Below are 16,843 nucleotides of genomic sequence, written 5' to 3' on the forward strand. Positions count from 1 at the left end.
GGCAGTTTTGCTGTATGAGCAGCGAAAATGTAGTAGGCGATAAACTTTCCTCCTTTCATCATTTTGTGGAAATTGACAGCGAGAAAAAGTTTCGTAAGGGTTTGAAATTCTGTGTAAAGTTTGTTCCGAGTCACTATATGTTCTCACTCTCAAATACTGTATGACTGAATAAAGGTATTCGCGCAGAGTGGGTTACACTGCTCTTTCTCCCCCAACCCTTAAATAGATTTGGTAGGTGGTTTTTACCCACACAGTGATGATTTCCTGACGGTAAGTGAAATGTGTGTCTAATTTAATTGAAATCGGTCCAGTGCTTAAGGAGGAGATGGAGAACAATCATACACATGTGCATAAATTTACACGCACATCCATTTTTATACGAGTAATACGTATGGATGTATGGGTACTATTATCTTGCTTAACATCAGAGGTTTTAAGATAATCATAGGTTTAGCATTAAAAAAAATTGAGTGACGTATTTCGTTATCGGTATTACAGATCTCTTGGAAAGGTAGTGGAATAAAACAACGTTTGTTAATTTCTGTAGCGAAACACATAGCTGAACAGAAGCGCTCTTCTTCACAGTCGGTACATTTCTTGCCGAACGGAGAGTTCGTTTGAAAACATTAGCAATCATTTGGTAATTGTTCTCTTCAAGAGCCTTCGAATGATGTTCAGATGAACTGGTTCCAGTAAAAACCAAACTATATTTGATTCATTACTCCACTGGATAATAATAGTAACACTATTAAAAATTGACAACCAGACAGTTCCCTTAGCTTGAAACCATTTAGGGGAAGCACCGTTCTGCTCTCTCGAGTTGTTAATGAACCATTAGAGACTCCCGCGTTACGAAGGAACGGCGGGAGCACTGCTGAATAATTGAGGAGCGAAAATGCCCGCGTACGGCTCAGAGACCTTCGCTTGCCATTGGAAGACAGAAACCGATTTATTTTCCGATGCATTCCTGTATTCGTACTTTCAGTGTTAGTCCAGCAAGTATATGCGTGATTGTGGAGTGGCTATAAGCTTCACATCAACGGCTACCACCTCTTTAAACATATTACAGACAGGTTTTCTGGTTGGTTCGTTAGTACCACGGAACATAGTATTTCATCATGATGTATAGTTTGTGGGGCGCTCAACTGCGCGGGCATCAGCGCGCAGACAAAGTCACAATTTTTACATATTCCAATTTCTGTCACAGTCCAATCTAGGCACAGTCACGAATGATGATGACGATGAAATGGTGAGGACAACACGAACACTCAGTCCCCGGGCAGAGAAAATTCCCAACCCGGCTGGGAATCGAACCCGGGACCCCATGATCCAGAGGGATCAACGCTAGCCACTAGACCACGAGCTTCGGACGCTGAACATAGTGAATGATCGGAAAGATCCCCAGTGGTTCTATTACAGCATCAGGAAGGAACAATAAAAAGAGACCCTTACCTACGAACAAAAACGAAACGTAATAATGTAAGTGTGAGAACCATTGTGCGAGAAGCGTTCAGTTAGTTTGAAAACGAGGTCTCATCTGCTGAGTTACTGAAGTATCTTAAGAAGCCGTTCTTTAAAAAGATTAATGCTTTAAGATTACGCTGAATGAATGTCTGGACTGTGGAATGGATGCAGAACTGGAATTGTCGTGTGGCGTGTTGTAACTGCATGTGGTGTACTCACTCTGTGTTATTGTTAGTAAGACTTTACACAATTCGATTGAGCAATGCAACGCCCAATACCAATAAAGAAATACAGTCACTGCAAAATACATTAAGCCCCTTAGGCACTCAATCACCTGGCCCTGTTCAAAACTGATAACTTTGGTCCCTGTGCACACAGCAAATAAATTAAACTGTCTTACCTCTACAGCAGCAATGGTGGAACGCGTATTTCTCGTCTCTAATAAAAAAAATTATGAATATGCTAACTACAGGCCCAGCAGTGTGCAATGCTGGCCATAATATTTTAAATGCACGTGAAATTAATTTGGCTTATAAACTAGAATATTTAAAAAATCCAGCTTCTTTAAAAAATATATGACCTGGACTGGAAGGCGGTACTGATTATGGTGAATTAATAACACAGCTTTTTTAGCAAAATTATATTGCAATTTAAGTTTGTCTTTTCAAAAACATCTTAAAACTGAAGTTACGGTACTCATAATCGATTCACAAACAATGAGATATTAACAGCAAGTATTATCTAACTAGTCGACATAAAAGTTTTCTGGGTTTCGTACCGCGTCATAATATAAAAACTTCTGCTGGTATAGAAAAACCAACGTTTCGGCCACGATTGCAGCGGCCTTCTTCTGGGTCTAATGGTGCTTTCTAGCTATGCAGTGTCCTTTATATAAAAAAAATATGAAGGACACTGCATAGCTAGAACGCACCATTAGACACAGAAGAAGGCCACTGCAATCGTGGCCGAAACGTTGGTTTTTCTATAGCAGCAGTCGTTTTTATATTATGACGCGGTACCAAACCCTGAAAACTTTTATGTCGACTGCCTCTGGCCGCGGAAGCCTACGCAATTATATTATTTAACTACATTAATTCAACATAAATACAAATCATCAATTTAAATACAGCTATGTTAAAATATCTTAGAAGCGTTACAAAGTGAAATATCTAACTAACCTTTTTATCAAAACAGTTTATGTACATTCCGGGGCTATTCAACAATTACAAATTATCAGCCAACTCATCTATACTAACGGGCTGGTAAAAACAGAAATAACAGTTATTGAAGACCTCCACCTTATTTTCAGGAAGACTTCTGCTTCCATGTTCAACAATACTGACATTTCTACATTAATCTAACTCTTGGTGACTTCACACAGCACATCCCAAAAACTGGATATTCCGTCGTCTTTGCCTCACAGACAGCTACCTACAACTGTGCGACCAGCGCTCTCTTACTCTAACACTATAATAATTTCAGACCAGAGATCTTTGGCTCTGCGATCGCGCACAGCAGTGATCCGCATTATCGAGCCTATCAGAGACTTTCGTTGTTTATAGTATACTAGTTACATTTTAATTTATTAATATTCTTGTCTTTTTCTGGTAGGACACACAAGCGCGCCCCAGTATACTCCTTTCAAAAGTTTTAAAAGTTTTGGTAGTGAGGAAAATCAGTCAATGGGGGAAATTTGTCTGTCCTAATGCTTGTCGATGACAGTTGCACCGAAACGGAACATGATCATCGGAACGCCATTATTCTAAATTTTGTCTTCCAAAATTACTTCACCGAAGAAGGTCACAACGCAGTTGTAAAATGACCGAGCGTAAATATCAAACATAGAAATAAATGAGCGTGGTATAGAAGAATATCTGAAATCCCTTGATGGAGGTATGTCTAAGGGATTTGAACGGGTACCTTTAGGCATGGTGAATCCGAACTCAACGAACAAAACTTCGAAGGTCATTCAAGATTATTTTCTGAGTATTTACCTGCAGTCTGAGAGGAAAGAAGCATTTCGGGTTCGTTCCCGCCTCCTTTTATCCTTGTATCTGTATTACATTAAAAGTATCTGCACAACACTACATATGTGGATGGTGTGCATAGTGTGTCTGGTTTCTGTGCAGATCTGTTGCGTTGGCTCATCACGTTCACACTTTTGATATCACTAATGCCCACTTTACTCTTCACGATAAACACTGCATTCAGTATTGCGCGAGTATGTCTCGGGCTGTTTTTCCGGTACTGTTAGTTGCACTGTAACGCTGATACGCGACATTATGAAAAGGTTTACCTATGAAGAGTTGTAGTAGCTGCAGATGCAAAAGTACCGTGACGACGGCCTCTGTGGCTGATCGGTTCTAGGCGCTTCAGTCCGGAACCGCACTGCTGCTATGGTCGCAGGTTCGAATCCTGCCTCAGGCATGGATGTGTGTGATGTCCTTAGGTTCGTTAGGTTTAAGTAGTTCTAAGTGTAGGAGGCTGATGACCTCACATGTTAAGTCCCATAGTGCTTAGAGCCATCTGAACCATTTGAAGTACCGTGACATGTTTTCCTCGATGCTGCGGGAACAAATCACTTTTTAGCATAGTGACGTTATCCGCTCTTCCGTTGCATTCAGTCAATCTGTACACGGGGTGAATATGGGTCAACCCTTTATCAGTAAACCTGCCCATCCTGAAACGAGCAATGAATTTAAACTTGAGGCTGAAAAGTACAGTGGCCGTTGCATTTTTCAACAGTATATATAGTGAGTCAATGGAACATGTCTGTTGATGAAAAAGACAAACAGCGCATACCGTCGTCATTTTCACTGTTACTCGTATATTGTATTTTGAACACAATACAGCTATTCATGTCGGTGGGAGGGAGGGGGAGGTGGTGAAGGAACTCAGACTAAGGCAATTACTTTGTAACGAGCCACTTGACCCCACGGGTCCCTCATAACAAAATACGCTGAAAATATTCATCCCTGAGGAAGCTCCGTTGGTTCATTGCGTATTTACAGAGAAAGCGGTCCCCCTTCTGGCATCGGTTTACCACTGGACGTTGCAACAACGAAACGAGGCACGTATCTAGAAAAAGCTGCAGTTTACTCAAATCTCATACATCCGTCTTCCGATATCCCTCTTGGAGAATTGAGTAAACTTTTCTGGATACGTGCCTCGTTTCGTTGTTGCAGCGTCCGGTGGTAAACCGATGCCAGAAGGGGGACCGATTTCTCTGTAAATGCGCAGTGAACCAACGGAGCTCCTCAGGGATGAATATTTTCAGAGTATTTTGTTATCAGAGGATCCGTGGGATAAGGTGGCTCTTTGCAGAGTAATTGCTTTACGTTCGAGTTCTTTCACCACCACCCCCTCCCTCCCTCCGACATGCATTGCTGTATTGTTTTCAAAATACAGTGTACGCGTAACAGTGAAAATGGCGACGGTATGGGCTGTTTGTCTTCTTCAATCGTGCAATATGTATTGTGCTCACTTATGAAGACTTTTCTCCAGAGAAAATTACAGTTATGCAGGAATCAACACGATTTCTGCAAGCAGTAACTGTAAGGAACACAGCTTTATCTGTTATTTCATGAGATTCCTAAGGAAATGTAACTCGGACCTGAGGTTCACGTGGTGCGTTTTCCAGAAAGCCATAGAGAATATCCGAACACACTGCGTGGAAGACGTCCTTGACACAGGCAGAAGCGAAGTTGCACCTCATGTTAGTGTTGTAAGGACTGCAACTGTCCACGACGGAGACATAGCCCACGAAAACACATCTTTCAAACTCTGCATGGAAATATCGTGGTAACGGCCTTGCCGCAGTGGATACACCGGTTCCCGTCAGATCACCGAAGTTAAGCGCTATCGGGCGTGGCCGGCACTTGGATGGGTGACCATCGGGGCCGCCATGCGCTGTTGCCATTTTTCGGGTGCACTCAGCCTCGTGATACCAATTGAGGAGCTACTCGACCGAATAGTAGCGGCTCCGGTCAAAGAAAACCATCATAACGACCGGGAGAGCGGTGTGCTGACCACACGCCCTTCCTATCCGCATCCTCAGCTGAGGATGACACGGCGGTCGGATGGTCCCGGTGGGCCACTTGTGGCCTGAAGACGGAGTGCTATGGAAATATTAATCAGCAGGCTTACTGCTGAAGTACGAGGGGCGTTCAATAAGTAATGTAAAACCTTTTTTTTGAAAGCAGGGTGGTTTCTTTCAGAACTTCAGTACAGCAAATTGTTCCCCACTCTCTTGGCTAAAAAACCCTGTTTTCGAACATAATCTCCGTTCAGTGCGACGGCCTTGTGTCACATTGTTGGCAGGAGATGTATACGCACATGGTACTACTCTACCCTTCGACGTCAGAACCAACGTTTTGTCGCATCAATAACTTCCCCATCATCCACATACTGATTCCGATGGAGTGCATCCTTCATTGGGCCAAAAAGATTGAAGTCGAAAGATGTACGATTTGGACTGTAGGGTGGATGAGGAAGAACAGTCCAATAAAGTTTCTTGAGTTCCTCTCATGTGCGCGGAGTTGTGTAAGGCCTTACGTTGTCATAGAGAAGGAGAAGTTCGTTTGCATTTTTGTGGCAACGAACAAGCTGAAGTCGTTTCTTCAGTATCCCGAGGGTAGCACAATACACTCCATAGGTGATCGTTGCAGCATTACAGAATTACTCCTTAAGAATCCCAGAAGACGGCCGCCATGACTAACGGCTGATGGTGTGGCTTTTAACTTTTTTTTCGGAGGAGAGGTGGTGTGGCGCCAGTTCATGGATCGCAGTTTCGTTACGGTTTGAAGTGATGCATCCATGTCTCATCACCTGTGATGATGTTTGCGAAAAAATTGACGCCATCATCCTCGTAACCCGCAAGAAAATCCTCAGAGATGATTCTTCATTGCTCTTCATGGTGTTCTGTTAGGCGGCGAGGACCCTAGCGGGAACATACTTTTGAGTACTCCAACTGGTGGATGAATGTGTCAGCACAAACAACAGAGACGTCCAGTTCAGCGGCGAGTTGTTTGACTGTGATCCGTCGATCACTTCGAATGAGAGTCTCCGTACTTTTCAGCTTTGCAGGAGTCACAGCTGTGTGCTGTCGGCCGGCTGGTACGCAGCAGATAGGACAGGTAAACGCGAACTTGTTGCGATGATGACAGATTCCTTGCCCAATGACTCACAGTGCTTTTGTTCGTTTTCAAGTCTCCGTAGACATTCTGCAAGAGCCTGCGAATATCTGCGATGCTCTGGTTTTCCGCCAAAAGAAACTCGGTCACAGAATCAACTTTGAAGGATACCTGATGCGCTGCCATCTCTTGGAAGTTCATGAAACAATGGAGGCGGAAGCTACAATATCCTATCATATCCCATAACATTTTTTAAACCGAAACTGGTCGAAGAAAAACTGTTTCATTACTTAATGAACGCATCTCGTAGATATGCATATGTATAATGGGTGATTTTTTTCCAACGTGTACAAACTCTAAGGATTGAACGATGAGAGGACAAGGAACGTAAAAGGTGTCATGAATTTATGTCGGGAAATACATGGTTTCAATACCAGAAACAATTTATTCAGTCGTACATTGTTACAGAGATCGCGATCTAATAAGCGGCGTCTCATGCAGTGACAGTTACAATATGCGTGGTTTCCTTTTAGAGAGTCGTACTGTTCCAGATACGTCATGGTCCAGCGCTCTCTCCTGCTATGGTAATTGGTAACGTTGTGTCAGATCAACTTCACTTGCTGACACACCTTGTAATGCATGTGATACAGCGTTGTACACAAGGGTTCCGTATTCGAATCGAGAGCTTGCCGAGATGGTGTTTACTTACAGAAAGGCAAATGGCAACGGGCGGTCGGCAGCAAGGTTGTAACAGGAGACCTGTCCCCGCCGACTACAATAGCAACATTCAATAATTGCAATAGAGTTTTGCCGTTTGTCCGAGGAGGGTCGTTTCAAGAAGCAGGAAACCATGAAGAACGTACATGAAATGTTGCGTCACCAGTCTAACTGGGACGCGACCGCCGTGTCAATTCCAGACAGTAGGCCCTCCAGTACAGGATACGCCAGACGACCGTGTGGAACGTTCTCCATGACAACTTGTAACCTCCCCACAAAATTCAAACAAATAATATAAATAATATTCACGTTAAGTGTAACCGCCCCACAAAATTCAATAAATAATATGAATATGATTCTAATTTAGTGTGACCTCTCCACAAAATTCTTTCTCATTTGTAACCCCCCTACAAAATTCTTTTCGCATTAACCTCCACACAAAATACTTTCTGATTTAATCCAAGCTCAAAATTCATTCACATTTAGCGTAATCTCAAAACAGAAAAATTCCTAAACCTCTCAACAGTAAAAATTATAATTATGTCGTTCACATTCAGTGTAACGTCCCAATAAAAAAATAAATTCAGTAACCTGGTAACAATACAATGTAACTAACCTCTCAAATTGTCGTTCATTTATGACTTTTCAATAATTCACTGTGAATTTAACCTGGCAAATTTTGGACGATAGCAGTGCTGCGTCATGGCCCTGAAAGATCATTCTGAATAAAAAAAAGGAAAAAATTCTTACCTCAATGAAGTCGCCGGATATATCTGCTCTTACAATAATTTTTTCCGGCACAGCTCTGTGCAATGCTGGCCGATATATCTCTCATTTATGAAAGGAAGCAACAGATTATTTTTTTTTTTGCAACAATCGTGATCATGGATAGGAGAAGTTAGTAAATTCTTTAAATTGAAATGAATGATTGTTAAAAGTTACTTTTTATGAGCAAGATTATTATTACGAGAATTTTAAAACATTTACATGGGACTTGAGATAACATTACTACATATGCGCGAGGCTGCTTTTTACCTTATACAATAATACTCAGGCTCCGGCATCGCTGCACCGCGACCGGGCCAGCCAACACGATACGCCAGACCAGAGCAGACTCCAGACAAGCAACAACTTACTGCTACAGCTACACAGTTCCTACTGCAGTCAAGACTGCTCTCTGGTCACAGACCTTGCATATCGCAGGCAGTGCATGAGCAATACATCGAAATTACATCTGCTCGGTCCTCTTACGTACCGAGCGAGGTGGCGCAGTGGTTAGACACTGGACTCGCATTCGGGAGGACGACGGTTCAATCCCGCATCCGGCCATCCTGATTTAGGTTTTCCGTGATTTCCCTAAATCGCTCCAGGCAAATGCCGGGATGGTTCCTTTCAAAGGGCATGGCCGACTTCCTTCCCCGTCCTTCCCTAACCCGATGAGACCGATGACCTCACTGTCTGGTCTCCTTTCCCAGAACCAACCAACCAACCCACCTCTTACATAACCCTCCACTGGGGGGGGGGGGGGGGGGGGGGCAAAAATTTGGCAGCGATGGTGAGTCGATTGGACTTGCCATGAACAACAAATTTTTCTAAAATCTACTTACTTAACTAACTTTACAGACACAGAGTATATACATATATATAAGTGCAGAACATGAAATGAAATAGAGTGAACATGCACTGAGTACAGAACGTATCAAGAAATGACAAAATGTATATGCAATGAGTACAAAACATATTAACAAATGCATAAAGTGCACACGCACTGTGTATATATATATATATATATATATATATATATATATATATATATATATATATATATATAACCATTTTATAAGAACTAGGAAGGGAAAGGGAAGGATTGAATCACGGTTGTAGCACAGTGGGTTGCATGTAGCTGCACTGAAGGTCCCTAGCTTTCTACAGAAGCACAACTGTGACAATCTGAAGTTCTCTTCCCTGAAGTATGAATCAGTGTAGCCAAGACACTGAAATGCCGTATTAATATTCAATGTTATCATTTTGGTAGTACATTAGGTACACCAAACAGTGGGACCATAATAACATCTCCATTGTTCAAGGTGGTGGACAGCACGATGTGTCAACACCACATTGCTGTAAGGCACACCAACGTAGAATTCATGCAAAAACCAAATATAGTTCTCCATGATCATGAGGATAGACAGAACAAACGGATATTGCAGTAATTTCTGGTAATTAGTCAGCAGGTGAAGGACATTAAGTCTTATGCTAATCATCATTGAGAATTACACTAGTCTATCAACGGATTTGAGTAATTGTTGGCACTCATTGCCTAGTTACTAAACATTTCTGTACTATGTATGGAGTATTACAGAACATCATTCATAAGTCATCTGATTACACTAAATATTGGCACTCATTGGCCAGTTACAAACCATTTTTATGCATTATTCAGAAGTGATCATTCAAAACAAGAGGTAATTAATGGCATAGCATTAACATAATTCATCTAGTTATAGTAATCATTGGCACACATTGTCCAGTTACAAACCATTTTTATGCATTGTTCAGAAGTCATCATTCAAGACAGGAGTTAATGAGTGTAGCATTAAGCTACTGGTATTCATATATAATAGCATGTAAGTGACATAAGACAAATTTAAAATATAAGAAACAGTGGCATTCATTGGCCAGTTACAAAGTATTCATATACTTTTATAAAACACTATTCAGTATTATTCAGAAGTCATCATTCAAAATGAGAGTTAATTATTGGCATAGCATTTATAGAGTATAACAAAAATATTATTTACAGAAATTATTGGCATAGTGTTTATGCATTATTACAAAACATCATTCAGTATTACTCAGAACTCATCATTCAAGTGACATAGGACATATTTAATATGTAACACACTATAACTATTACTCAAGGTCTGTGGCTAGAAAACATCATTCAGTATCACTCAGAACTCATCATTCAAGTGACATAGGAAATATTTAAAATGTAACACACTATAACTATTACTCAAGGTCTGTGATCCAATAATACATAGATATAATGGATTTAATACATCTGACAAATCTGCATTATATTTAGTACTATAAATATCTCTTAAACTAGTAGCATTATTTGGGACTGGTAATACATTCTTTTGTGCCAGCAATCCATTGCGTTGGGATCGATAATTAATTGCTGGGGCATGAAAATATTTGCTTTTGACTTATTGCTGCAAATAGGGATTAGTAACGTCATTCATCATGAGTCAGCTGTAGCAAGGTTATGAACGAGTAGAGTATATGTGATCACATTCATGAATGACACACACAAATGGGTAAAAAAATGCAAGTACTAGAACAGGTTTAATGACAAACTGCTTATAGCACATTGATTTCACGAATAACTTCTCCTGGAAAAAATACAAAATGGATTATTAAGCTGAAAGAAGAAACGCATATTATGCTGAAAAGTAGTGAACTTCGAATTAACAGGTAATGAAATGTGTACTCAATATGTATGTACTCTAGCTGTCTTTTCCAAAACATTCAGTCATTATACCATGCGACATAAGACATACTGTCAAAACGAACTGCAACAAATACTTAAATAACTACATAGCATTTCTTAACTAACAGTAAATATATAAACTTCATCATTATCCTCATCTGCAAAGAAAAACTTCATTTTTCATATTACCATAACTTCATTACTATCATCACCTGCAAAGAAAAACTTCATTATTCATATTAGCATATTCTTCATATAACTATTCATCATCATTCATTAGCATCTGCAAAAAAGACACTTCATTCATTATCATATTCATATTACCATAACTTCATTACTATCATCAGCTGCAAAGAAAAACCTCATTATTCATATTAGCATATTCTTCATATAATTATTCATCATCATTCATTATCATCTGCAAAAAAGACACTTCATTATTCATTATTCATATTACCATTTACTTCATACAACTATTCATAGTATGGAGTTTCTTATTTCTAGCATATTTTATCACTAAAACTAAGATGTGTAGTTCTGTCTGACAGCCTGCATCAATCGCCTCGTAATCTGAGAAATTAATAGTTAAGACTGCTATCATACGATGTGTATAGTATATTCTTGTTAATGATTGTTAATTCTGATCCATTTACTCTTCATCACAAGGTATTCCATTTTCTTTCGTGCATTCCAAAGGTGAAATTTCCATTTCATAGTAATCCACTGTGGTTTGTTTAATTTATTCATTTACACGTTATTGCTTTCTGAAAATGATGAATAAGGATTAATATCTTGCATTTAAATCATATACCCATTAAACAAAAACTGGTTTCTGGTGATATAATTAAGCATACAGCATAGCATGACAGAAAACGTATTATATCAAAAACATAGACAGTGTTCAGGTGCAAAAAAAATGTACACAGCGTATCATAATTTATTAGCAAAAAAATGTAAAATAGTCAAGCTGTTGAGATATCATAAGGCAAAATGTCAAAGTCAACTGGTGTTTGTTATATCTTAAAGATTTCGTAGTGCATACAAACAAAACAGGAAAACAATCATACATACACGAAAAATGGAAAATATGCACGGTCTGATGTATAACGACAACAAAAGCGACCTGCTAACCTTACCTTGCCGGGCACTTGCCAAGAAAAAGTATGATAATCATCAATAATTGTTCATATAAATATAATTGCATAAGTGGTCTTAAAAATATCAGGAAAAGGCATTACAGTGTGATAAATTGTAAAGTATGTTCATTCAATACAGGGTTTAATATTGGAGACATGGTGATTGCCTTTACTTTTTCTGGTTCTCAGAGTTTCGACGTGTACTATATTGGGGTGAGGAATGCTGCGAATTCGATATGGACCTACGTATAAAAGCTCAAATTTACTGCATCTACTCTTTCCTCTGTTGGATAAATAGTGTGTACGTACTAATTTCTTCTGTCCAATGTGAAATTCACGGCGTGTACAAACCTGTTTTTGCTGTCTTCGCCGGCACGTTTGATGTTGTTCAGCGCAATGTCAATTATTTCATGGTGGCGTAGTCGACGAGATGTAGGAAAGGATACTACTTCTTTAATTTTGTTAGGTGGTTCAACATTTTTCAGTATAACAGTCGGAGGTAACATAGTAGATTCATTTGGTATGTAGTTAATTACATCCTGGAATGACAGTATGTGTGTATCCCAAACAGTATGTTTTTATGGTAGTATATTCTACGTAGTTTACCAATTTCTTGCATTAGTCGTTCACAAGGGTCCGAAGAAGCATGATACTTGGATATATAGATCGGAGAACTGTTTCTTTTTCGTAACATACGTGTCCATATAGCAGATAGAAACTGTGGTCCATTGTCGGAAATTACTTTCAATACATGCCCCACCTGAAATAAAAAATGTTTTACAAATGCTTTCGAAATAGTTTTAGCAGTAGCTTTGCGTAACGGAGTGAAGGTAACAATTTTTGAACTGAGTTCAACAGCGACAAAGATGTAGCAAAAACCTCTATTAGATCTGGGAATCGGACCAAAAATGTCTACAGCGGCCATGTGTCTCAATTTAACAGGTACAATGGGATGTAACGGAGGCATTGTGAAGTCGTGTCTGTCTTAGCTTTATGGCTTTTACGCTAAAACTCGTCGAATACGTTTCTCCATGTTGACAAAATAACAGTTCTGTCTCAGGATAAGAAAACGTTTTCTGGCTCCATAATGTGCGTAACTTAAATTAGTATATCAAATTAATTTATGAACAAACTCGTCAGGAATACATAGTAACCAATTGTTGCTGTCAGGGTGAGAGCGGCGAAACAGAATATTATTGCGTACAGTGTAATGGTTTCTGATGGTAACATTATTCCTATCTTGCCAAAGGTGTTTAATTTCTTTCCATACGTTGTCTTTACTCTGCTCTTGTGCTATGTCTCGTAATGACGCCGAAATGAAATTTTCAAATGCAACTTGTTGAATATTCATGACGCTAAAATTTGCTCGGCAGAAGTTGGTTGCGATGTCTTGCTGATTGTTGCTGAGAGAACGGGATAGTGCGTCTGCTACAATATTTTGTGTACCGGGAATGTGAACAATTGTAAAATTAAATTCCTGTAAATAGAGTTTCCATCTGCTTAATCTGTCGCGTGTAAATTTTGCTGAAAGTAAAAACTGTATAGCTCTATGATCTGTGTAAACGGTCGTAAGTCTTCCATAAAGAAAATGCCGAAATCTCGTAAATGCCCATACAACACATAATGTTTCAAGTTCTGTAACAGAATAATTGCGTTCAGCAGGTGACAGAACGCGACTCGCAAAGGCGATGTTTTTAATTACTGTAGTACCGTCTTCTTCAATTTCCTGAAAAATGTGTACGCCTAAAGGGGTGTTAGAACTGTCGGTGGTAATTGAAAAATTTCTAGTAAGATCTGGATGTGATAAAAGTGGTGCATTCAACAAAGCTTGTTTCAGATTGACAAATTCAGACTGCACTTGGCTATCCCAGGACCAAATAGTGTTTTTATCTGTCAATTGACATAATCTAGGGGTGTCTAAAGCACAGTAATGAATAAATTTACGGAAAAAGTTAATTAATCCCAAAAAGCTGCATAGTTGTTTCTTTGTCATAGGTACAGTAATGTCACGTAAAGCTTCAAGTGTTTCCGGGTAAGGTGCAATGCCTTCTGCTGAAATTACATGTCCAAGAAATTTTATAGAAGTTTTGCCAAAGTGCGATTTGCTAAGATGAACTGTGAGTCCTTGTGCACAAAAAGTTTGCAACAGTTGTTCAAGAATCAGAATGTGTTCAGACCAGTTAGCTTCTGCAATAAGAATGTCGTCTACATACGTTGCGATTCTGTCTTTTAATTCTGTCGGAAGTATAGTATTCAAATCGCGAATAAATGCTGCTGAAGAAATAGTTAAACCGAACGGTAATTTACAAAATTGATAACAGTCACCAAAACAGACAAAAGCTGTGTACTTTCTGCAGTTCGGATGGAGCTGATTTTTTTTTTTTTTTTTTTTTTTTTTTTTTTTTTTTTTTTTTTTTGTGAGAGAGTGTCTTGGATGTCGTCAAAAGTAATAACATTTTCGTGAACAAGATTCTCTGTGTCAAAAGTATTGCTTACGTTGCTGGAAGATGCAACCTGTACTGTATCTAGTCAAATTCTATCTGACGTGGTATTATTTGCGGGAGGATGATGTGGCATCTCCACTATTTGTACTGTTCTGTTACCTCATCCTGATGTATTATGTTCGGGATGATACCGACTGTCTGGTTCATTCATGATAATCTGTTGTTGCGGATGATTGTGCTGCTGGTAAGACCGACTGTTATTAAACGTACGTTGAAAATTGTGCTCATTACTTTTACGTCTGTCATGATAGTCATTTCTATGCGGTGCATTGCGATATGAGTTGAAATGGTGTGTTTTCTGTACGTACTGATTTCCTTGTTCCTGTGCGTTATTATTTGGCGGAGCCGATGCTATACGTTTAGGCGGCGAAACATTAAAGCTTGGTTGACCTTGCACATTACATTGTTGGGTAGGTATGCTAAACGGCTGGCTTTGATGCTGTAGCGGAGAAAAGCCTCTATTGTTACCAAAATGCTGTTGCTGATAATTTTGACGATTGCTGAAAATGTTGTACATACTGATGATTACAATTTTATCTGTTATTAAAATTTCGGCGGTAGTTGTCATTTCGGGAGTGTCTAAAGAAAACTGTCACTTTCAAGTATTACGTGTCTTATCAGATTTCTTTACACATTTCTAATCCTAGATAGATCGATAGTTGAAGAATTGTTTTGATAGATATAAAGGATAGTAAAAGAGAAGGCAGCAGTGCAGAAAACTAAAGATGAAATAGCACTACTACGGCTCGGGGCCCTGTGCATGCTACGGCACATATTCATTGAAGCGTAATGAATCCCCTGAGGTCACTTACGCGCTGAAAATAAATTTTAGTTTTTGCATTACAGGCAATGCCGGTGAAAATTCAAAAGCAAATTGTCGTATCCAGTCCAATTTTAGTTTCTGCATTACAGGCCAAGCTGGTGAAAATACGAAAGCAATGCGTCGTATCTAGTCGAAAGGGTGTATTTGTGTTCTGTCATTTTTAAATAACTTAAATTTCCTAACGGATAGAAAGTGCTTATAATCAAAATTTTCGTCTCTGAGCAGGTTCAGGATTGCATGAGTCTCTATTTGTCTGTGTCTGTTCGGATTCTAAGTCACGTAGTCTCTGTAAATCACCTAAGTTACACTGGCTGTGTGAGTGTGAGAAATGTTCAGAATTTGTCGTATGCTGTGACGTGTTAGAGACTGCAAAATTTTTCGTCTCTGTCACTTTAAAACTTTCGTCAATTTGGCTGTTCTGTTGGTCAAATTTCTTATCGACTTCCGTATCCAGAGTGCGTGACACTTCTGCTGACATTAATTTAAACTCGTCTCGTAACTGTGTTGCTTTTTCAGAACATTGTTCAGTGACTGCACTACTTTCATCTCTAAGTAATTTCGTTGTGGCTACACGTGTGCTACTTAATTCTTGCGCAACAGATCTATTTTCTTCACTACTGTTACTAGCACAAGCCTCAATTTCCTCACATAATTGTTCTTTAGTGTCAGGACATTGCACGATAACGGCTGTAATCTATTCACTAAGTTGTTTGTTCTGTTCGTTAAGACTGTCGTGTCTTTTATTCGTCTGTTTGAAACTTTCATTAATTGTTTGCACCATTCATTAAGTTGTTTATAATTGTTGTCTAGTGTTTCACTGAGTTGTTTGTAGTAGTTGTCTAGTATTTCACTCTGCTGCTGGAAATGGTTGTCGAATATTTCATTAAGTTCTTGTTTGAGATTTTCATTAGTTTGTAGCAATAATGCCGTAACTTGATCCGTGCCAAAATTAGCTACTGTATTCCTTTGTGCTGTGTGATGGTGTGTATGCATTTGTCACGTTTTGTGTACCGGTAACCATTTGGTCAATCTGTGATTCTTGAAAAGTTTGCCAATCAGATGTGCACTGTTGGCCACTACATCGGAATCAAATAAATCTGACGTATTTTGTGTATATTATTCACCTTCATTAGAAACGATTATCTGTTCGTTACGTAAATTTTGCAAATCGGGTGTGTCAAGCTGGGCAGCGTTCATTGTATCGGAACGTGCCGCGTCATCAATTGTTAAATTTACTGTGGACATAATTGAGTTTGTTTGACCAACATTAGGATTTAACTCAATACTAGTGATCGGTACGCACTGATTGTCTGTAAATGGAAGACTATCAGTAAGACACTGAGTGTCGCTAGTATTATCGGTCAATTATTCGAGTCAGCTTTTTACTCATTGCACATCGCGATGTACTGTTTCTCGCGGAATTTTCACAAATCAAAATTAAGCACAAAATGAAACAAAGTCAAAGCAAAAATGGAACAAATACAATTACAACAAAGAGCAATAAATTGCCCATGATCTGTGAAAGAAAGAGTGACAAATTAGTAAATGCGTTGCGCCAGATGCAAACTACA

At 39.3% G+C, this 16,843-nt stretch overlaps 1 pseudogene; it reads left to right on the forward strand.

Moving 5' to 3' along the window:
* Window positions 1–5,264: 5,264 nt before the first annotated feature.
* LOC124709246 lies at window positions 5,265–5,382 on the forward strand (annotated as a pseudogene).
* The last annotated feature ends 11,461 nt before the right edge of the window (window positions 5,383–16,843 follow it).

The sequence above is a fragment of the Schistocerca piceifrons genome, chromosome 7, assembly GCF_021461385.2.
Source record: "Schistocerca piceifrons isolate TAMUIC-IGC-003096 chromosome 7, iqSchPice1.1, whole genome shotgun sequence".
In the NCBI taxonomy this organism is placed as follows: Eukaryota; Metazoa; Arthropoda; class Insecta; order Orthoptera; family Acrididae; genus Schistocerca; species Schistocerca piceifrons.